Raw genomic sequence first — 25,223 nt, 5'->3', positions numbered from 1 at the left:
GAATAATAAGAAGTAGTAAAAAAAAAAAAAAAGGAAGTCAAATATAGGGTACCTAACAAAAGACAAATAATCAATCTCCAGGGGACAGTTGCTGTTCTCTAAAACCCCAGTGCAGAACTGAATAAGAAAGACTGGATTTGGGACACAAGGCAAAGGTCTGGAGGTTACAAAAGAAACTAAATTAATGAAATGGTAAGCTATGATTCAGAGCACAACTATCCTAGGGAACCTGTAAAAATGTCACTGAGAAAAGTTATTCATAAATACTAAGTGGTCTGAAGAGTCTGATCTTCCTTGCAGCCCCCTTAAGCCAGACAATGAGCCATTCAGAGATATTTTACACATTGAAATAAATTACCTCTCTGCATTATTCCACATGTTCACATCACTGGGAAAACATAATGTCTTAGAGAAAAACAAGTCTAAAACTTTTAAATGTAACAGCTTAAAAAATGGACTGCTATCATAAATATTAAAGGAAAACCTGCAGTTGAGTGAAAATAATTCATCATTTCTCATGACAATCACTTTTCCTTAATTGGAGTAGAAATTTCATAGTAATAAGTTCTTGTTCTAAAAAACTGTGTTCTTAAAAATCTATTGCCAAAGTCAGAACAAGCATGCCGCTCTTCCATCCGCAAGTTAAACTGTACAATAATTTTTAAAAAGGATTAATAAAAGATAAATGCCTTTACAGTGAGCCCTCCCAGGGTTCCAGCTGCTGCTACTGCTGTTGTCTCCACTGCAAGAAATTCACCTGTCTCGCTTCTGATCCTGTAGCCAAAAAACTACATCTTGTTTGTCAACATGGACAAGAGTACAGCAGCTCTCAACTGCTTCAGATGAGGGTAGGATGAAAAAAAGACACAATTAAGTGATAAACAAAGGTTTTCAGACAAAATCATTACCAGATTTTGACAAGAGTGTTTCAACTAACACCTGGGCATTTATTAAATGATAAAGATCTACTAACTGTAGAAAGAAGAAGGTTGTCAAATTTTATTTCATTTCTTTCAGAAGGATATACTGCTACACATTGGTAGAGATAAAAGTGTGCCACCAGCTCATGATCAGCATCTGTCTGACATGGTCCTCTGGGTTTGCTGGTTAGTAGAAGAGCACAGACTGCAATTTGTGACTACCGAGGCAGAGATCATCCCATTTGTGTACCAATATTGCTTTCTTCAGTTCCTTATCCCTAAAACCAGCTCTGAATATTAAACAGGGTCTGTCTCAGAGGGTATCTGTGAGACCAGAGCCCAAGCTCTGTTTGCTGCCCCCGTATGACTCAATGGCATAATATGCAGCCAGCTCCCTACCAGAATGTGGTGGTTTATTTCCTGTATACAGGTATCAAAAGATCTGAAGCAGAAACCTGACAGAAGAACCCATACATTCATCCTTGTAGGAAAACTTCTGAAAAGAGCATCTGACAAATAATATGGGATAACTACTATAAATATGTATTGAGATGTCAGGAAGAAGATGGGAATCAATGACATCAAATATTCAGGGGAAAGAAAATAATAGTGAGCTTACAATAATGAAATAGAAGAAAAGGCCCCAATTCCAAATTGACAATAGGAGACAGTTAAGAAATTAGTCAATCAGCAGTTAACTAAGAAAAAAAAATATATAATACTTGTTTTTATCCCATATACTGTCACTCCAAATGCTTCTTCCTTTGTTGACCCTCATTAAAATTATTTATATGTAAGCAAGAACTCTGAAAGATTGAATATAGTGGTTATCCTGCAATGAGACAATGCTCCCAAGCTCATTTCTTAGCTAGATGGGCACATTTGGATGTAACTTGTTAATTTATAGTAATGTTGTTAAAAAAGTTTTAGTTCAGCTTCATTGGAAACTCCCTGTAAATTATAATTTGGCTGCAAGTAATCCTTAGAAATTCAGGTGTGTCTGCAGGTAATTATTTCTGATTCTCATTCAAAGATTGTTTCCATATGCATTTTCATACAGTTTGGGGGGATACTTGGTTAAAGACCACACCAAAAATAGAATTCTGCCATTTTGGTAATCTGTGTGTGAGTAAATAACAATCTGCCCTTCTTCAGCACCTAACAGGGCTGGATCCATTGCTGTACATTTTATTCATGTAGGGAAACTGCAGCACTGGAAATGTTTTGCTATTTCTTAAGGAAGGTATCTCTGTAAGTATCTCCAACTCTGTAGGTATCTGACTGGGAAATCCAGGAGATGTTTCACACCTTACAGCTATCCAATGACTCGGTTTCTAGTCTACCATCAGTGACTCATTCCTTCATGCCACCCCTAGTTCGGTTTTTCCCCTTTAAGCAGTACGTCCCTTTGCATGTTATGCTACCACAGCCATTTCAGATACAGCTGTAATTATCTTTGCTACTCATCAGCCTTTCAACATGTCACCTTCAGCATAGGCAGATGATGAATGCTCATGAATTTTGTTGAATTTTACTCATTATTCAGCCAAGTCTGCCTGTATCTCCCAAAAATAAAACACATGATGGCCTCTTGTCATCTGTTGTAGCACAAACTACTTTTAAGTGACAAACCTCCCTTTTTAACAGGAAGAAATCAGAACTTTACATTTATTGTTAGCAAGTGTAATAATAACAACTACTCAGCTGAGACCACAAATGTGCTGTTTCTCAGAGAAAGGCAATTAAATACTCATGTGACCAAATATCAGACGCAAACTAGAAAGATATGTAAATTGAGGCATGTGAGGGAGTTTTTTGAAAGGGCACCAGTTTAGCAGCAGGGGAAGAGACCACTAAACAAAAAGTTCTGTACGTTATGATGAATTATATGAATAGGTTTCATAGCCCACCTAGTCACACTAATTTCATTTAATATACAGAATCAAAGAGCAGAATCATAGGGTTTGGGTTTGAATGGACCTCAAAGAGCATCTAGTTCTAACCTCCATGCATGGGTTGGGACACCACCACGGGCAGGGACACCACCCATTACACCAGGTTGCTTAAAGCCCCATCCAGCCTGGCCTTGAACACTGCCAGGGATGGGGAATCCACAGCTTCTCTGGGCAACTTTTTCAAGTGCTTCATCACCCCCAGAGAAAAGCACTTTCTTCTGCACATCTAACCTAAATTTTCTGTCTTTCAGTTTAAAGACATTACCCTGTGTCCTACCACTAGAAATCCTGATGAAGAATTCCTCTCCAGCTCCCTTGTATGCCTTCAGGAGGTATTATCCTGTACTTACTAACCTATAAACACACAGGTATTAAAAAGCAGTAGAAAGACATAAGAGGAGAAAAATTATATTTGAAGCCATGACTGTTTTGGTTTTAAGATGTTTTGATGACAGTACATGGTGCTGTGCAAGTCTTTGCTCTCTGGACAGCATCAGACTCTGCTTGTGGATTCTGATGCTCCCACCCTTTCCAACAGCAAAGCCATCTCAAGGCAGTTGTCTCAGCTGCATTCAAGGCAACATTTAAGGAGAACACTGTAGTTGTTCATGAAGAAAATATCTCATCTTTGCTCCTTGATTTCAGCCCCTTGAAGTCAATTTTCCCAGCCTGTGGCACAGTCTAAATCCAAGCACCTGCAAGTAAAGCCCCAGCCATTGAAACTTAGCAGCCAATCCCCCTCCTCCAAAAACTCACCTTCCTCTCCAACCCAATCAGACTAAACCAAATGGAAAAAGGAGATAGCTATGATCCCAGGCTCCATAAATGACTCAGGATCCTGAGAGTTTTGCCAAGAGCAGTCAGCTCACTGTGCTAGCACAGCCAAGGATGCTCTTGGTCACAAAGGAGCTATTATTGCTTAAAAACATCACTTCTGGTCTTTCTGCTGTGCCATGTAGCACTGCAATACCATCCAACAGGGACAAACAAATTTTAAAAGTATCATTCTGATAAACAACAGAATAGTCCCATATTGGTCTCTCCCATTAGAAGGCTTTATTGACCAGATAACTTGTTACCACAATACCAAGTGCTGAAGGACCCTGCTCTGTGAGCCTCACATGACCTCCTCCAGCTCCCCTAGCCAAACAGAGGATTTGAGACGCACCAGGTAGGCATGTGTGGGTTTAAATCTCTGGTGCTCTAGGCACCATTTGTTGGGTTGTAGTTGTCTTCTTTTAAAAGCCATGCAGCTAGTAGTTGCTATAAAGTTCTTTATTGCAAAGGCACATCAGTCTCAAAAGGCAAAGAGTGACAAGTGTTAAAGTCCATGCTAAGTTTTGATATAGAGTCCCAAATAGAAGCAGAAGCTGGTCCCGAAGTTCCCAGCAGGGCTGATGTTGCTGCAGCAGCTCCTATCTTATTTGGGCGATGATGATGGTGGCGAGAGAGCAGGAACAAAAGTAAAAGGCAAAGTGAAGCAAAAAAGAAAAATTAAGTTCTCCCCAATGTATGGATTCTTATATAGAAACTTCCCAACAAGCTAAAGACACAAACTCGAACCACTGCTACTTAACCTATAAGAATTCTAGTTTCTTAGCACGCCAGGTTATGTATAAACTATGCATATGTTTTATCATGTTTTATCTGAAAAATGTAAGCATTATTGTTACTATAGTTTTATTATGTATAAATCTATGTTCCTGGAGCCTCCACAGAAACACTGGTATCTGGGACTATATTTTTCAACCTTCACTAGAACTCACACTTCTACTCTGGCATCTGAGACCTTTTAACCGCTAAAAGCATTCAAAACTCATTCTTAATTTCTTACTTATTTGTTTACTTATTCTGAAACTTAAACTCACACCTCTATGTGTGAGTGGCTTAACATACTTCAATCCATCCAAAGGTTTTAATTCAATCCCTGCACTCTGATTTCTCTCTGAAGAATTCAGAGAGACTCTTGACTTAGAGACTCCAACAGGCAAGGACACCACACATGGCAAGAGTGGGCATAGGCTGCCACAGGCTGCTCCCCTGGGTACAGGTCCCATAGCAGGTCTCCTCCTGGCAGATCTAAAAACAGTAACCCAGTTTATCCCATGTGCTACTTGCCTCTGGGGATCTGTCCCATGTCCTCATCTTCAGCTTGCATGGAGTCAACATCCAAAAATGTGAGTCAGAAACTGCCTCTCTCTAAAGCTGCCCCATCCTCTCCAGAGTTTCCTTCTCATTGTTTTTTCTCTTAACCTCTTGGCAGGTCTCCTGCAGGCTAATCAGACAGCACTGTGTGCTTACCTAGTCAGCCACTGTCTCAGTATTCATTCATTTAGATATCCCATGCAGCATCTCTGGCTGGATGGCTGACTTGCCAGACACACAAAGTCTGGGGGCTGGGGAAAATAAGCTTACAACACAGCGCTGGTGTGAGAAATCACTGCCTCTGAAAGGCAGTCCTGCTTGATTTCATCCCTTTGTTACTTCTAGATCTAAAGAGAAGGCAGGCAGGCGTTTTAGATTCTAATCTCTAGCATTAAAAAAAAAGTAATAAAAAATAATAATAGCACAGTAAGTATTTTCAGGCAGAAGAAAGTGAATTACAACATTTCCTAAACTGTGCTAGGTAAGAGTGAAACAAGTAGATTTTATGATCTTCAGATGCCACTGTAGTGAGTATAAGTGATAAAATGGCTTCATGCCTCTTATGGCAAAATTGAAGCTAGAAACATGTATAAATAAAATTTTTCCCAGTTTCCTAATAAAAGACAAACCTGTTTTATATAAATAAGTTACATAATGACAATCTAAATGCATTTCAGAAAGTCGCCTGTCTTCCTTTGAACTATTAAATAAATGCAGCTTTGTCTCTTTGGAGCTCTAATGAAAATCCTATCAAAATCCAATTTACAGAATACTGAGACATAGTGCAAGTTAGGAGCGCTAAATTAATTGATTTGCCTTAAAGAGTTATTGAGACTGGATTTGTCAGTCAAATTTGGATTTGAAATTCTGTTGTGTTTTAGCAGGAATATCCTCCTTCTTTCTTCCAGCACTTCAGGCTAGCCAGTAATCATTTCTTTGGTAATCTCCCCATGTGCCCCTAGATGAGCTGAAGACATGATCACACATCTCTGCAGGAAGGCTGTGGGGTACTCAGCCTGCACTGAACCTCCCCCTGCCTGCCCACTGGCTCGGGCGCTTGCTGCTGGAATAGCTGGGGAGGACATTTCTTCCAGCTTCCCTCAGCTCCTATCCTGGAGAAGGAAGCTCCCAAGCAGGATTGATAGTGTGTGTAAAACCAGCACTGGTAAGCGGGATCCCCAAGGCAGGGTACAGGTGGAGTCAAGCCCACAAGGTACACCTGACTCCCCTCCTCTCCCCTGCTAACACAATTCTGGGCTGTGGAATTCTTCCCCCTTCTGCTTTCCACCTGGGATGCAAGATATCAGTTTTTCTAGTTACACCTGAACTTCAAGATTAAATCAAAGTCAAGAGTTTGCCAAAAAAAGTGAAATAAAATTCTGCAAGTAATGTACTGGCCTAAGAGAAAAAAATAAAATCAAGATTTAAAAATCATCCATTGTTTGTGTCAAATTCAGCACTGGGTTTGAAGTAAGAATTGTTAGGTGAACTACAGCCAAAAAATGGAGGGGAAAAAGTCACTACCAGCTTGCTGTATATTTAAGACTAAAGGGCTAAAGTGGATAAGAATAGCCGGCTCAGTTTCCTGTCACCTGTAAAGGGGTAAGATAAAACAGCCAGAGCTCCCTGTATTCTGGGAATGTGCTCCAAACACCATGCTGTACAACATTCCCAAGTGAGCTCACCTTCTCTCCTGGTAGCCCTATTTGAAGTTTTATAGAAGAAGAATGGGGCAAGAGTGTTGTAATGCACATTTATGGTTTTGTGTTGCACTGAGGATGGTTTGTTCTGTTTTCCCCCTTGGTTTGTATCGTGGTTGTACCCTTCCCTTAATCCCTCCCTTTCCCCTGGCCAGCCCTAAGTGGCTGTGACCCGGGGTTCCTCCGCCCCTGAGTTGGGGTTGAAAATACCCCGCGTTTCCCATGCTCTCTCTCTTCTCCCTGGAACCCTTCAGGACAATAAACTTGGATCATCCCGGGAAGGAGAGCCTCCTCTAATCTTTTACCTTTGTCCATGTCAGATAAAAAAATCCCCCATCTCTCTGACCCCGAGCTAGCCGAGGCAGGTCAGAGAGACCAGGGGGAAGATCTGACACAAGAGAAGCTGACTATCTGTGAAGGACACCCAGCATTCAAATCAGTCCTTGAATTTGATCTCCATTTCCACTGTTCTGGTATGCCTGCATGATGATAAACTGGAAATGAAAACTGTGGTTTGAGCCTCAAAGTAAGGGCTTCGTTCAAATTAAAAAACCCCACATGTTACTAATATTATTACTTATTTAGTTCTAATACATCTGGAGTAAAGACAGACCCACCTAAAATTTATTTGAGCTGAGAGCAAAAGAGTGCAAGGAACACATCTGAAGATGGACACAATTTTGTAGTCATTATCCTTCAAAGATCAGAGTTCAAACCTTTTCTGCTTACTCAGCTTCCCCTGAGATTTCATATAATTAATTTATGCTCTGCACAGACTCTCCTTCTGTTGATGGGAACCCTCCATTTCCTATATCTCCATCGCTCTTGTCACTCTAGACTGCAATTTGTATTCTTAAAGCTGGAGAGATCTCTCATGTCATCACAGAGTTGTTTTCAAGATACACAGCACCAAGAACGACCACTCTTGGGCTTTATATGGAAGCTTGGAGAAGAAAAAAGTAGTATCAAATGCATCTTTGATGAACATAAGCCCTTGCCCCCAGGAACAGCACCGGGTTTTCCAGAGGATGCTGTCCAGCGTGCTGGGAGCAGAGCAGAAAGTCCCAACTTGCTGGGAGATGCAGTGCTCATTTATAGGTTTCACTCAGTTTTCCTCCAATGCTTGCCTTTCCCCTTTATGTAAGTCTTTGGACCGCATGATGGAAGCTGCAGAGAAGATCTTTTTCCTTAGCCACTGACCATGCTTTAATATTGTCTATGCAGTTCTTCCTCAGACAGCAATGTTATTCTTTCTCTTGTTTATAACAAGGTTAAAACAGAAATTAATAGTGGCTTGACAAGGTGCATAAATGCTTAGAAGATCATGTGGCTTTACTGGCACTGACAGTGGATACCAAAATATGCATGTACACAAGCTGATACACTGGCAGCTCCAAACAGGAAAGCTGAAGTGACCATTTGTTTCTGGTGTGACAGCTTTTTTCTGCCAAGGAAGACTTGCACTGAACTGATGCTTCACACAGGAAATACATCAATACTAAGCATTTCACAATACTCTTCAGACACCCTATTTTTGGTAACTTTTAAATACCTCTTCCCATAGCTTCTGGATAAGAACCTAAGTATGTTTTTCAACCCACTGGGAAGGAAAAGGAGGCTAATTATTTTTCAGTTTTATTTAGAAGTAGAATTACAACGAGCAGCATGAAATACAAACTTATCAGCCATGGTAGGAAATAGGATTTAATACAGAAGTAAAAATAGCACAGCTCTACTTACGCTAATGCAAAAAGCATTAAGAGATGCAAATTCCTAAAACAGGCAGAATTCTTTTTGATTCTGTTGTATTTAGGCCTGCCTTCTAAACCTCTGTGCACTGATGTGAGATAAATATCTAAAACTGTAATAACTGCAGATTGGTATTACAAAAAATGATTCATATCTATCATTATCTAGTGGTTTTTGCCCCAAAAGGAATGCAGAGAATTTACAATCTATGGCTGAGATATAGTACATAAAAACACCACACTCCATCCATCACTGATAGGAACTGGTTCAGGCATGAAACATGATAGGAGTTTAACGGCAACAAAACATCAGAGTTAAAGACAAGAAATATTAAATCCTTCTAATAATACCTAGGTAGGCACAATGTTATCTAAAGGAAACTTTCCTATATTCTCTTGTTCTCAAAAGGTGAATAAACAGCCATAAGAGAGCAACATAAATGGTCAAGAGCTCAACTAAAATTTTAATCTGATAAATTAAATTCTAAAAAAATAGAGTAGACTCATGCTGAGATCTGTAGCATACTGTATCTATGATGCTGTAAAGGGCCTGCATTGAGCTTGTTTCTCATCACTTCTGAGAGTTTCTCGTTCTCTTTATGGAGGGTGATACCCAAGTGTGGGGGCATGAGAGGAGGGCAAGTTTATTCCCAAAATGATTAGAAAGCCAACAAATGTTTTCCAAGCTGGAAATATTTAAAAATCTGAGCCTTCACCAAGTAGTATATACCCTGGTTTCTATCCACTCTTAACTTATGTACAGGAAATTGCCTCTAAATCAGCTTTCACATGGCTCAAGCTTTATTAGGAGATGCTGTTCTTGATGAGGTGAGTTCAGCTGCTCTTTTCAAATTAGGTGGGATTTTATGGAATGTAAAGGCTGTGGGTTTGGCTAATATTGACCTCAGCCTCTGCAAATCAAGTTTGAAGTAATAAAATACAAACACACATGCAAACCTGTCCCAGGCCCACACTAGAATCCTGCCATGTTTCACCTACAGGAAACATTTCTTACCTGAATGCTGACCAGAGACAGTGCTGGTCTTAACTCCATAACACTTTTAACTGAAAAAGAGATGTTTGAGGGGCATCTCCAAGAATGTCTCCTGGATCTAATCTGACATAGGTTCCTGCATCTAGTTTGAGCTCAGCAATGGTAAATGACAGCATGACCACTGATAATCTGATAGAGAGGCAGGCAGTGGTCATGAATTCTGCACCAGTTGACACTGGCCTGAGAGAAGAGGATACTATCTACATCCCAGTCTCTTCAGTCTTCCCTTCTTCACTAAAATAAATGCTGGCATGATAATTACCTTTGATTCTTCTGCAAAACCCCATACACATGGGCTCACCCTATAAAATCAGTGCCTGCCAGCCAAGCTGCACCTGTGAATGTTTCCAGCCTTTATCAGGAGTGTAACATATAATACATGGACTTTCATTTTTCCATGAGGGTAAGATAGACCCTGGGGCTGGTGCCTGCATCACAGCTCTAACTCCTCATGTAAGGCTGTGGGGCCACTTGGGACCTTTGGGACATGTCTGTGAGCTGGATGTGGGCAGAGGCCAGTTGAATCAAAACTCTTATTGGTTTAGTTCAACCAACAACACAGGGCATGCAGCAGGTCTGGTGCCTGAGACCTGGCTTATTTGTAACACAATTAATTTGATGCAAGTGGAAATTAATATGATTTTAAATTGATGATCTGACCCTGTATGTACACGCACCTTCATAAACTTATTTGAATTTAGAGCATGATTTTGACTGGCAATTGTGCTGGTTTGGCAATAAAGACAACCCACCGAAGTTATTTTTTCTGAGAGGAGCAGCTGGAGCTTCCTCTATGTCTGACAAAAACCAAACAGTGACTGGTTTTGAGAACTGGCAACTTGTTAAGCCACTGAAAGAGATGGACACACCCCTGTGAAATTCACATTTTAAAATGAACAAAGCCCGGGAATCTGTATTTCGTTTCTGGCCTCTCAGAAGGTAACTAGTCCTAGTCTCCTGGGCCAGGCCCTGTGTGGCCTGCTGGCCTAGCAGGGCCGGGCCGGGCGGGCTCTGACGCAGGGCTTGGGAAGCCCAGTGGACCCCGTTTTTGGCATTTGATTGAAATGGGGAGGGGATTCCCGCTCAGCTGCTAAGATCCCGCGCCCCCCACCCCCGTTGCAGCGCAGCCAGGGAACATGCAGCTCGGCAGAACATGTTGCCGGCATTAAAACCCTGTCCTGCTGCCAGGCTGGGCCATGCCAGGAGGTTGGTGGGGCCCTGGGAGCGGCTCTGGGCTGGGCCTGCCTGCTGCATTCTCTGCAGCCCAGCGGGGAGCTGAGCCAGGCTTCCTCCCACCCTTGCCCGCTGGGCAGGGCAATGGAAGACCATCAGCCCACAGCTGGAATTGAATGCAGCAAAAGCCAGAAAACAGTCATGCAGCCAGAGCAGCCATCACCGCTTCTCGCTGGGCCCCTGCTATGTTGGCCCAGCCCCCAGTGCAGCCTGAAATATTCCACCCCAACTGTTCCAGCTGCTGCCTGGGCAAGATATTAAGTCTTTCAGTGCACAGATGAGACCTACAGACCTTCCATCCCCTCTTGAGTGAAAGATAAGGACAGCGAAAGACACACATAGAAAAAGCATGATAACACTGAGGTCAGAAGAAAGGAAAAATAAGGTACTAGATGAGGGAACGAGGAGAGTTGTGGATTGAAATTTCTCTTTTTTAAGCTGTGGAGAAGATATTCCTGTTGGAGAAGATACCTTCTTGGATAGGATACCCTACAACTCATAGAAATGCATTATGGAGTGGATGAAATGGTCTAACTGTAGACATGAGTAGCTGTGGTGCCATGAGAAATTTGAATAGATAGGAGAGATGAAGACCCCTTGTTGCCTCCCAGGGGAGGAGAAGAAGAAAGACCTCTGTTTTCTAAGAAGAAAAAAGCTTTGTTTGAACTGTTATAATCCTTAAAGTGTGCCCCATAAGTTGATACCATCCTCGATAACAGTTGTGGGAAGACTGTTACTCAGGGAAGGGATTCTTACACAGTGATTAGATTTCTATTCTCCCGAGTGGCTGATCACTGTGACATCAAGGCCACAGGAAAACTGTTTCTTGTGGAGAAAATCTCCATAGATGGAAGAGAAGTCTCCCCTCCCAAGTAAATTGGCAAAAGACTATTTTTAGTGATGGTAAACTGACTGATTTGTTTCTGTACATTGTCAGTGTGAAAGAAAAGTTGTAGGGGGAGGAGAAGTTCTGAAAGTTTTACTCTGATTCCTATTATTTTTTTCTTGTAGTTTCTGGTAATAAAGTTTTCTTTGTACCCTTCAAACTTTGAGCCTGTTTTGCCTTCCTCCTAGTCCTATCTCACAACAGGAAATAAGTAAACAATTCTAGTGAGTGTACTAGCAATTTAGCTAGGGCTAAAGCTGTGACATTAATTGGTCCATTGGCCAGGAAATCTCAAATTGGCAAACCAAAACTACTACAGCAGTTTAGCGCAGTCCATCCTGAGGAGCTGTGGAAGTAAGCCCACATTTTAAACTAACCACACAGATAGCAGTCATAGAGATCCCAAATCTCTCTGAGATATGGGAACAGATTCCTAAGAAATAGTGGTTTCAGACATGATTGACATGCCAGTCAATCGCTTTCCTAACCAAAAGAGGAAAAATATCAGTTCTCATTGAAGTTTGCTTCCTTTATCATTATAGACACTTGCAGATTTGAGATCATGAATGTATCTACAATACAGAAGGCCTGCCTCTAGCAATTATCTTACACTGTGCTGCAATGCCACATGCAATTTGGGCTGACCCTCCAACACATCAGACAGTTGCACTTCTTGCCCAGAATTATTTTTCATCTGACAGCACTGTGAAGGAAAGTGGAAAACACGAGTAGAGAAAGCACCTAAAGCAAATGGGGGCATTCACAATGCCCAGGAAAGTGGAGGACCTGAAGGAAACACATGTAAGGTGCAGGAGGAGAAAGATCCCCAATCCAAACCTCAAAAACCTCCGATTGGCTTCTCCTGACTGCCATTGAGGGCAAGTATAGGCTATGTTAATCCAGCATATGTGTTCAGAGATGTTTCTATGGGATTCCCAGCATCTGCCCAAAGGGAGAGAGGCAGAGGAAGCCAGGTAGTGGTGGGGACAACTTCCTGCACACAGCCTTGAGGTTACATTCAGCTCAGTCTCCCCTGTACTTCAGGCTCCCTGGGTTTCTGCTACCTCTGCACTCCTCTTCTTAAAACCACTTCCCTGCTCTCCTTGCTAAGCTGTTTGTGCTTTTGGGAGTCCACATCAGCAATATTTGGTGCTTGTGTGGCATTTTTCAGAGGCAAAGCTTGGAAGATAATCCCGTGCCCTGTCAGTCTCAGCAGTACTCCTGTGGAAGCTACGTTGCCAAATGGGGCTGTGGAGGGTTAAGGGAAGAAAAACTCTGTCCCCAGAGATCAGAGGAATGGGATTGAGTATGATAATGGTAAAAATTGATGTCACTAAATAGTTATCAGTATTTTTCAGACTTCTGCTGGTATCAGCACACTTTTGATCAGGTTTATAAAGCTTCTTTATCCAAATGGAAAAAACACAGATCAAAAGTAAAACCTCTCTGAATTTGGATTGTACAGACTATTCTGCAGCCAGATCCCTTGACTGCTCTATGTGCTCTTCCCCTTCTCTGCTTTGATACAGCCAGAAAAATGTGAATCTTTCCCATCTCACTCACATAACTGGGAATGGGACCCCTAAGAGTGTGTGCAAAGATGTTTGAATAAAAGACCAATTCAAGTGATCTTTGACCTGGCCAGGGTTTGTCATTTTCAGAGAAGAAATGAGAAATGTTCAGCTGCCTAGGAGATACCTCTCTTCCTCCCTTCAAATGTCTTAAATACCAGCTGTGCAATGCAAGATATGTGCAAAGTCAAAATAAACACCTCATCTGTGATTTTAATTGTTAAAACAATCATCTCTTCCCTTTGCATGAAGAAGTGTGAATTCATACATTTAAATGCCATGTGTTTGATAAATAGGCCTAAAGAGCAAGCCATCTGGCATAAAAAAAATATTGTGACAAATCTGACACTGTTTTCATATTTTTATTAATTACTTCCCACAACACAAGCAAATAGATTAAAGGTCACTGAAAAGGGAAAATGTGTATTTATGAGTGGTTTGCTTCCTTATGCTCGATGTTTGCCTGTGAATATGAGATATTTTACCTTTGCTTTTAGGGAAGGAGGGCAAAGAGGAGGTTGTGGGAGGACAGAGGGCCCTTTGCCTTAGAAACTGAAGGCAAATTGTTCAGCCTTCCCTGGAGACCTTGCCTAAACAGGGAATTAGTATAAGCCATGAGTATGGCTCATGAGAGAAGAACTGTTTTTTATTCAGGCTTCTATTTATTTTTGCTAGTATCTATTCAACTTCAACTTTTTTTTTTTTAAGTATCAGCAATTTCCCTTCCACATGGAGACCTCAGTGCCATCCTGAAAGGAATCAATATTGATGCTAGCATAAAGGACTATTTTAAAGTTACGGCTGGAATTTGTATAAATATAGCAGGAGATGCCTTTCCTCATTTCAAGGAGATAAAAGTAAAGGTACAAACATTTTTAGGCATCTTAAGTGCCTCTTCCTGTGGAAGCCACCTCCTTTACAAGGAGCTGTTGGTTGAGCACTGCTGTCTGGAAATGAGGGTGTGTCCCCAATGAAGCCTAAAGCTGCCAAAGTTTCCTCAGACTCTCCTAGCCATAATGTTTGCCACAGAGAAAATCCAAAATCTCTTGTATATCACTGTATCTTTCCAGAGGTTAATGACTGTGTTGACCAGACTTTAATGGTTGGATACAGGCACTTGAGATCAAGCACCATCAGCTGAATTTTAAAGTCTACCTTATGTCAAACCAGTCTGTGCAATAGGCCCTATTACAACAGGTAATAGACTCATTTTGTCAATGGGAACCTCCACAGAAACTCTGTTATCAGTTCAGGAGTTTTGCATATATTTTCACTAGCTGCATGCAGTGAGAGGGATTTCCAGATACAAGACTCTTTAAGAGTAAAATCCATAAACACCAGGCTCAAGTCCTGGGTTTATAAAGTTTTTGACTGAGTTCTCATGGATACAAGTGAGTTATCATGCATGGTCTGTACACACAATTATCTATATTGATGTAGGTTACGTCCCCGTGTTTGTAAACTCATTTTTACTCAGAAACACTAGCACTGAAGTGCTCAAAAATAACAGCTGCTAATTTACTAATTTCTCTTGCAAAGCCTCACCAGGAAATAAAATTCTAGAGTGTACTTTGCTGTAACAGAATAAAAATTTTAAAAATACCTTTGCAAATAGATAAATTAACTAGAGTATAATTACTTGAGGCATTTCCTATCTTTACTTGTCAGTGGACAGATAAGAAATTGGGCACCAGTGCGTTTTAATTAATTTTTCCTGAGTCCCATTTAGGAGATTGTTGATCTGTTTAGGGTTTTCAAATACCTAGATTTTTCATTTTAAAAATCAACTTCCAAATACTGAAGGAAATAAATAAGTGGTACTTATTTAATTGCCAAGCACAAAATGACTACTCCCAGCTGAGTTAACTCTGCAGAAATGGCACTTAGTGACCAAGGTGTGTGCACTCTGCCAGCAAGGACACAGAATTCCTGGTGACAGTGTCATTCAGCACTCTCTTCTGTGTTTAGGAAAAAACCTAGATTTCCATGGTCTGCTACATGCTGCTTTATGTAAGAAAAACTAAAACTAAAATGAACCAAACCAAAACCATATTTCTTTAATCTTGTGTGTTCTCTCCCTTTCAAATATGAGCCAATGAATTGGTTATTTGGGCCAAGAGATTTGGGAAAAAGATGCTTACCACAGACCAAACAAAAGCCTTTAGGTTAGTGCTCTATTTAAACTCCTTAAATGTAAACAACAAAAGCATCTTTGGAAGCTACAGACTGCATTGGGAGCAAAGAAGTCTATCAGGATTGAATCTTACCTACATCCTGTCCAACAAAGTGTTTTGTTGTGTTCGGCCTCCCTCTAATGATCCTCAATTCTGTCACTTTTATACTCAGAGTATATTTTATAGCATGTTATACCAATGAGACACTTTTAAAAATTAATTTGAGAACTGCTGCCTTGAGCTAATCATTCTTCTATTTAAAGCAGCAAGTGGGAAGACAGGCAGGATGAGGGGGTACTGTCAAAATTGGGAAAGTGATGTGATTGTATGCACTGATAGGACAAATCCCTTCATCCCTTAAAGAGAGATTTTAAGTGTGACCAAAACACAGCCAATTTAAACACTTGCATTTAAGCACAGGTCCAGGCAGATTGCCCATTACCAGAGGGAACTAAAAGAATAAAGAGTTATTGTCTGCTTCAAAACTGGGGGGAGCCTCTAGATACCCCAGTACTAGTCCTCTGTGAGCGTCTTGCTTGAATACAGCCACTGTTCCTGCTGTGGCTGCAGGTAATTATTTTTGGAAGCCTTCACTATCATATCATTCCTTCAGCAAGGCAAGGAACACAGATATACCTCAAAGAATGGTGATTATCTCAGGAATTTCTCTGCTGAGGAAATGACTCACTCAGTTTTTAGCCCTCCATACTGAACTCAAATCTAATAAGTAAAGCTCAGAGTGGGAAAAAAGTTCATTTCACTGCAGAGAAGGACTTCTGGCTGCAAAGAAAATGAATGCAATGGTCTGTGTAGTTTGAACTGTCTGTGGAGATGCCATTCATCATTAGATAATGCAATTTATTCCTCAGACATTTGCCAGTGTCTCAAAAGCGTTGATAACAAGCTCTGTACTGCCAGGATCTAATTGAGTTTAAAGTTTGCCTGCTTAGAACAAGTCTATAGAACAAGAAGAGTTTGGCTCATATTTCTGATTTGAGAAACCTTTGCTGAACACTACCAACAAAGTAGTGAAATTAGCGATGATAGACCTAGAAGGGTGAAGTGGTCACAAAGAGAATTTGCTTCTCATTTCTTACATTTTTCTATCCCCAAAGAGGTGTGTAAAAAAATTTATATGAGGATTTTATCTTCTGTATGCACCCTGGAAAAAACTTTCTGGCTTTTTACTTGTCCATGTGCTCTCTCTAGAGCAACCAACAGAAGTGACCATGTGGGAGCCAGTCTGCCCAACCATATGAGGGATGGCAAAGAGAAATACAAAGGAGAAAACTAAATGAGAGCTTTCATTTTGGAGAGAAATATAATTTACTGTGTAATAAAGGAATGAGAAAGACAGGGGGCTGATATTGCTTGCTAGAGTTCATCAAATCCTTGAGAAAGTCAAGCCAACAGTCAAGCACTCCACATTTACATTGCAGCATCAAAATCTAAGATCCAAGCAGCACAACTGAATTTTACAAAGAGTCAATCCAAAGTGCCTCAAATCACAGATTTTTCAGAGTAAGAACAGCACTTTTTTGACCCAGACAGAAATTAGGATAGGGATGCTGAACTGGTGAATCCATACACAAAGTTGAGAAATAGAAATCACAAAGTGCTTGCTGGTGTTACATCCCCCTGGGTATACTTAGATTTCCAAGTACTTGGATCTGGCATGCCATGTACTGTGTTACTCAAGTCCAAAACTGGAAGTTGATCTGGTTCCTTTGATTTGCAAACTACTAGGGCAACTAAAATAATAAGCAGAGGAAAAACTCATATTGCTATAATAGCTTTGTAGGCAAACTACTACCACTTTCTTTTCTATGAAATATATTTTTTTATAAAATACACACACACAATTTGTAAGGCTGGGCCTTAAGAGTTTTTTCATTCCCTTTCCATTGTTTCACAAGAACTTGGCTAACAGAAGTGTTTGACAGAGTGCAGGATTATTTTGGGAGGCAGCCGAGTCAGAGATCTAAAGTAATTTCATTTGTGGTGGCTACAGAGCATGCTGACTTGGCCTGGTATAAGGACTATCAGACTCAAAAAAGTTCAGCAGAGCTTTCAAAAAGTACTTTTGAGAAATGGTCAGTACTGGAGGAAAAGATGATGGAACAGCTACTGCCCCATTGTGCTGGAGAGTTCCTGAAACAGACATGCAGCCAAATAGCTCTGCTTTCAGGCCAAATGGAAATGCTTCCATGTATACACAAAGCATGTAGCACAACTTGGCTGGTGCTTCAGCACAGATGATCACAGAGAATTGAAATGAGGCCTCAATTAAGTCCATGTTTGAAAAAGTATTTTGGAGCTACTTGAATTGGGACGTACTGGATCGTAGTACAAGAAAGGCCCTTGTCTGACATGTCATCTTGACAACTTCAGAGACAGAGACTCCAGAAAAACATGTTTCCACACAATGTGTCATTGATGTGAAGCTCTCCAGCTGTACTCATTGCACTGTATGGTGTCATTTGATAAGTACAGAAAAGACATTTCAAATATCTCAAGAGAAAACTGGATTTTATTGAGGAAAAGAGAGAAAAAAAGGATGTAGAGTCTTGCTGTTTAAATGAGATTCCTTCTGGCAACATTTATTAAAGTACAGTCCTGTACTTTGGAAATGTCTTCATGTTACTGTAAAGAATATTTTGATCCATTGCAACAGAGACGGTGAATTGCAAGACAATTATACTACAGGGAGTCAAACCCAGACCCAATGAATCCTGTTTCACAATTTATCACTCAGAGGACTGCAGTTCCTGTGGCATTTTACAACCAGCCCTTTTATTAATTATTTGCATTGCAGTGATGAGAGATCAAGGGCACGCTAACTGAGTCACTGTATATTTCAAATTCAAAAGAAGAAATAATTCTTGCCCCAAATATCTGAAAGCTCTGCAAATCTATGCAGAGGGGCTCCTGAAAAATTGTGTTAAGTAGAAGAAAATATGCAGCAGAACTGTCTTGCAACTCAGGTCAATTAGTCCATGGAAAACAAACAAGGAAGCATCTCAGTATCTGGCAGAGCTTTTAACCCATGCCCCAGGGGAAGTTCTCCAGGCCAGCTCCCCTCTCAGTGCTGCAGCTCTGCATTGCACCCAAGAATGCAGAAACCTGTGGTAAATCTGATCCTGTAGGAGAGAATACTGACTGTCCACACCAGTCTTTTGGCCAAGACTGGAGTGTCATCCATTTAGTCTCATCACTTGCATCCAGCAGTGCAGCGAATTTCTTCCCAGTACTTTAATCTATTCTAAAGGACAAAACCACTCTTACAAGGAGCCAATTCAGCTGAGATAATGAATCCTACATGACACAGTTTAGTATTTAATAGACATAACACCATCTGTTCTAGCTTTAAACAATAAAATCTGAGACAACAGAACCTGAAGCTGCAATCATTAAAATAAAAAAAAGCAGCCAGAGGCAGAGGAAGGAAGTGAGTGAAGACATTCAGTACATGCGTAGAAAATGATTGCAGGGGAAACTCTCTCAAGTTACTCTGCAAGAGAGAGCATATATATGCCTTCTGTATTCTGCACAGCATGTAGCTATATTTTTTCTTGTGTTTTAGAAGCAAACCAGTGGGGGACAGAAGGGAAAAGAGCTCTATCCTGAAACAGTGAATCTCTATCAATGCTGATTCCTTCACAGCAAACAGAGATTTAGAGACAGGCCTTTCTCTGGTACTGGAGAGATGATTAAATGCAGTGGGCAGGACAGTGCTTATCTCTCTGGGCAAGACAGGTCTGAGTTGGACCTAGGGCTTATTTCCTGCTAAATCCAGGGTCTGCCTTTTCCACAAGGCATGCCTTTGCCAGCAATGCAACACCAAGGGGCAGCAATGTTTCTGGAACCAAGAACAGTACATTGAACAGGCGCAAGATAGTATTTCTTTTCTGCAGCTTTTCTAGACACCTCTGCCAGTGAGCTAAACCAACAATTTGACTGTTTTCACCAACCCTTACCCAGAGTGTCTCTTGTCAAATAGTTATAGCCTGAAGTAGATATTTAGTTGTGTTTGAAAAGGTAAAATTACATTTCACACTATTTTTTCTAAGGAAAATTTTAAAGCTGAATAAAAGTCAACCAAATAGATGGTCAGTCTTTATGAGTATGGATAAGACATGACTGTGGAAAGGTCTGTAAGGATATGCAACAGAAGAACTAAGATTTTGGATCTGATTTTAAACTTATGTCATTTTTTACCTTCCTCCGATGACATGTGTCAAAATCAAGAACATAGCTACTGTCAGGAGAGTTAAACTCATGCTGTAAAAAAACAGCTGGAATCAGCCTCAGTGTCTTGATGTCTCACACATTCAGTTTACTCCTATTTAAAAACAAAAGAATTATACTGTGAAAGCTTTGCCAAGGGATTCAGAGGAATACCGTGAGAGTAACACTAGAAAAGGGATATCAAGATCCACTTTAAGAGGAGCTGTGAACAATTTTTGTTGAAATACCTGGGAAAGAAAACCAATGAGCCATCTGAACAGCTGTCCCTACACAAGAAACACACTGTAAATAAATAGCTACTATATAGTCCTCCATACAGTACAGAGAGTTTGAAATAGAGTCTTATTCTCCAGTTAAATCAGCCTAACAGTACTGAAAGCCCTGCAGCCAAGCCTATTTGTACAATTTTAAGAACAGCTGAGTGTCAATTTTGTTTTTTTTTATTTTTTGATTTTCTAAATCAATCTAAAACCCTAGTGAAATTTCATTTGAAGATTTTCTCAACTTGGGTCTCAAACATTCGCCATAAGGATTTTTCTCTTTTCTATATCCCTCTGCACTTTCTCCTGGAAGTCCTCCCTGCCTCCTTGCTTGAAAGGTGTTTTTTTGAAGAGTGTCTTGGGTCACCCCACTTGCCTAGAAGAGGTGATCCTAAATCATATCCTATGCCGGCATCACACAAAAATTCAAAGACCGGAATCGATAAGTGAATACTTGCCCTGTGCTGTCATTATAAGGTATCTAGTGCAAACACAGCTGCCTACATCAGATTCTGACAAGATGGTCCAGACATATATTTTACTTACATGCCAAACACATTCTCCAAGGAGGTTGTAACTTTTTTTCATTATGTCTTTCGTCTTGAAGCTTTTTCTAAATTCTCTTTGCTCGCTGTTCTTTGGAAACCTGAAGGGGAAGCCTCCAGCTGGACTCAACCTCAGTAAGACATGCTGTGGGACTTTGTAACTGACAGGATCATGTGGAAACAGATGAGCAGCAAAATTAATTAGAATATGAGGAATATAATGTAAAAAAACTATGCAAGATGAGCTAACCTACATTTAAGAATGACAGATTCTGGAAGAATTAGCATTAAGTTAGAGCAATATCTTCAAAGATGGCAAAAGCTCCACTGGACAGATTTATTTCATTATTTTAACATAGTTTTTGTACATAGAATAACCTTTTCCTGTGAAGAGCATGTTTAAGGTGGATGCCAAGCTGAAACTTGGATAGCACAGTACTGGTTTTGTTTGTACATCTGCTACTACTGCTCCTATTTACATGTTTTTGGTGAACATTTGACTTGCTTGCAATAAACATGATTGTTACTGAAGGTCTGGAGCATATGCGTCATGTCTATGGAGCTAAGTGGTGAAGAACTTGGAGCTTGCTGTGTGTACTTTCAAGCAAGCAATGAAATCCACTATTTCAATTCTGGCTATTGCCAAAAACATTATTTTAGTGAAATAATATGTAGTCTTTCCAGGCCTGAGGAACAAAAGAATAATCAGTACATATAAACTTCTTTTCATTTGCTTGTTTCCTTTATGTAGTTGTAACAGGACAGATGGAAGGCTTGCACTGATTAGCCAAGATAAAGCCATTGATATGCTCCTGAAGAGACCTGTTATTCTCTCATGTGGAAAAGAAAATATGCTGCTGAAGCATGTTTTCTTGCCATGTGTTGTGAAATCATTAATAAATTCTAGTCATTAATACTGACTAGATAAAGACAATCTGGTATTTAAATTGTCTTAAAATGCCACACTAGATAAATCTTATTCTGGTATTTAAATAATAACATAATTTTTTTATAACCTCTCCTCTGAGCTGCGCCTTGGCTTGGGACAGTATTGGCAGACATGTGAGGACCATGAGTGGTAGAGGAAAGATGTCCTACCCTGTGAATGGGAATATCTGTGGAACCCCAGCCACTGAGGAGCTGCCACCATGTGCCACAGAGAACAAGCAGAGTACATCCAGCATCCCAGTTCAACAACAAGTACCAGCAGGTACCAATATCAGCTCCTCTGTGCCACAGCTGATACCTACCAGGACATAGGGAAACATTGCTGCTGACAGAAAGGAGCGGTGCCTCCTTCAGGACTGTCCCTTCTACCCGGGCTGACATGGCTGACACACACAATGAGCAGACAAACCTGCTTCCTAGCTACTCTTGTCTTAGGCTAAACTGTGAGTAAACATGTGAGGAGTTATCCCATCTGCCTGAGGATACACAAAAATTGGCAAGGTTAATAACCTTTATTATTTCATGGGCAGGGAACCTCTGTTGATCCCTCTCTGCCCCAGTCAGTGAAGGAAGAGGAGATCCTTTCCAAAATGGAATCAGTTCCTTCTTTTGACCTTCATGTACAATTTCAAGAAACTTTCAAGGAATGTCCCTAGAATGAGGAGAAAACCACTTGTGACAATCTTTAAAAGAGGAAAAGAAGAACAACCTGTGTACTTGATGAAAAACCTTAACACTCTTCATGAGGGGTCAAGAAACAATAAATATAATATACATAAGGCACATGGAGTGGAGACAAATTCTATCTTATTATATGCTGAATAAGAAATTAAATGCAATTAACTCAGAAGCTTTGCTTAACTCTTTGTAGAGAGCTGGGGTTGTGTACAGAAGAGAAACTGCAAGTGCACCAATGAAAAAAATAGGAAAGCTTCACCCAGTAGTGGGGCTGTTCTTTTATTATCTGTTCCTTTATTATCTCCTGCACAGGTTTTGCCTGGGGTAGACTTAATTTTCTTCACAGTGGCTGGTACGAAGCTGTGCTTTGGATTTGTGCTGAGCACAGGGTTCATAATGTAGAGACATTTTTGTTATTGCTGAGGAGGGCTTGCACAGAGTCAAGGCCTTTTCTGCTTCCCATACTGCCACAGTGGCTGGGAATTTGGGGGTGTGTGGGAGGTAGAAAGAGACACAGCTGGGAGAAGGTGACCCAAACTGACCTAAGGGACATTCCAGACCATGGCATCATGCTCAGTGTATAATAAAGGGGGGAGGGGGGGAAGGAAGAAGAGGGGATGTTTGGAGTGATGGTGTTTGTCTTCCCAAGTCACTGCTGTGTGTGATGGGGCCCTGCTGTCCCAGAGTTGGCTGAACACCTGCCTGTCCATGAGAAGCAGTGAATTAATTCCTTATTTTGCTTTGCTTGTATGGATAGCTTTTGCTTTCTCTATTAAACTGCCTTGATCTCAGCCCATGAATCTTCTGGGTTTTATTCTCCTGATTCTTTCCCCAATCCTGTTGGTGGGGGAGTAAGTGAGTGGCTGTATGGGGCTTGGCTGATCGCTGGGGTTTAACCATGACACCTACTAAAATAAAGCTACCTCATCACATATAAAGCAAGCATATCTTTTTGGTTATTTGTGATCAGGCTCATTCAGCTGTCCATGCTTCTAGGAAATCTCTGACTCAGTCTGTTGGTTCTATATTGTCCTTATTGTAATTTGATGTGACTTCAGTTTTGCTCTCTATTGTCAAGGTAAGACCAGTGTGCTCTGTACATTCATCACGAAGACTGATAAATACTTTTCTCAAAAAAGTGTAGCTGTATTTCAACTCTGCTGCTGCATAAAAGGGCTAGAATCTTGTCTGTAAAACACTGACTTGCCCTCTGAAGAGCCCTCTCTTACTGCTGTGACTCTACCAAAGCACAGGAATGGAAACAAAGACAAGTTCAGACAGATGTATCAAAGCTGTAAGTAGGCAGACTCAAAGGATACAAACTCTGTCTGTCATATCCTTCAACTGCCTTATGGTACCTGTCACATAAAAGGTCAGTGTTGTATCAGAAATGTATTCATCATCAACTAGAAGAGTTTGGCATTAAGAATGCAGTTACGTTTTCTAAGGTAATCCTCAGTAAAGGTTAAATAGGTAAAAGAACCCCACAGGTACAGAAGTCTTCAAGAAGCAGTGCTAGATACTGCCAAGTAAAGTGGTGTCAGTAGCTGGAACTTCAGAACATAAATTTGACAGGTAGGAATAAAACTGAGAACTCAGGGCTCAGAGACTCAATAAAGCATTGTATCTGCAGGCAAAAATAAGAAGTGGAGAACTCTGTTCATAACAGTAAGAGGACCTGGAAAGCAGGAGGGAAGATAATTTAAAACTAGTAACTTAATGATGAATAGCCTTATCAAAAAGTGAAAAGCAGATAAAGACTGGCTCTCCAAGACTAGCTTGGAGATACGTCAAAAAGTGTTGCTTGAACAACTTCCAAAATGCTTCTATGGTCCCAAAAGGCATGATATCAGGAGAAACAAATAAACCAAATTAAATCTGTAAATATGGAAAAATACTCCAGGAAAAATACGAGGAAATATTTGGCAATCTTTGAAGAAAAGCAAGAAGTGCAAAGCAAGAGTGATAGGACTTCACAGCAAAACACAACTGAAAGCTAGTAAGAGGCTTCCTTGATCACAGAATCATTAAGGTTGGAAACAAGATTACCAAGTTCAAGAGTTCAACCTTAGATCACCATCTTTCAACTGGACCATAGCTTAAAGTGCCATATCCAGTTGTTTCTTGAACAACTTCAGGGACAGTAGTGGTGTTCCACTACCTCCTTGGACAGTCTGTTCCAATTCCTGACTGCTCTTCCAGTGAAGAAATTCCTCCTGATGTCCAACCTGAACCTCCCCCCGCACATTTTGTTGTCTTGTCCTGTCTCTGGTTGTCGGGGAGAAGAGGCTGACCTCCATCTGGCTACAATCTCCTTTCAGGTGGTTGTAGAGTGTGATAAGGTCATCCCTGAGCCTAAGCAACCCCAGCCCCTTCAGTTGCTTCTTATGTGATTTATGCTCCAGAGCCTTCACCAGCTCAGTTGCCCTCTCTGGACTCACTCCAGCCCTTCAATGTCTTTTTTTTTGTTGCAAGGGGCCAGAACTGGACACAGTGCTTGAGCTGTGGCCTCACCAGTGTAGGGGGGAAATCACTGCCCTGGGCTTGTTGGCCACACTATTCCTAACACAGGCCAGGATGCCATTTGCCTTCTTGGCCACCTGGGCACACTCTGGCTCACATTCAGCAGCCGTCGACCAGCTGATCCTTTTCCACTGTTCAGCTTTCCAGCCACTCTTCCCCCAGCCCGTAGTGCTGCCTTGGATTGTTGTGACGCAAGAGCAGGACCTGGCACTTGCCCTTCACGAGCCTCATGCAATTTGCCTCGGCCCATTGACCCAGATAATGGAAGGTAATATACATCTGCACTTGTGTTAAGGAGAGACTGAAACACTTTCTCCCCTGGTAAATGACTTTATAAGACAGACAACACAAACATCCAACATTTTGTTCCTCTTAGTGACTGTACTGGAAGGAGAGAAAAAGCAATAAAATTTGACACAACAGAATAGTTTGCCATGAGCCTTTCAAACGACAGAAAAGCCTGGAAAGACAAGGGAAACCAAACCATCTTTTTGTATGAGCAATCCCTGCTAAGAGAGCATGGACAAGGAGTTGCCATGCAGGGGCACAGACACAGGAGGGAAGCTGCTGGGGAACAGTGATTTAAAACAGTTTTTACTTCTCCAATAGTCACATATAAAATGGGGGCACTGCAG

This window comes from Cinclus cinclus, chromosome 1, assembly GCF_963662255.1.
Source record: "Cinclus cinclus chromosome 1, bCinCin1.1, whole genome shotgun sequence".
Taxonomy (NCBI): domain Eukaryota; kingdom Metazoa; phylum Chordata; class Aves; order Passeriformes; family Cinclidae; genus Cinclus; species Cinclus cinclus.
Note: the sequence above shows the minus strand (reverse complement) of the source record.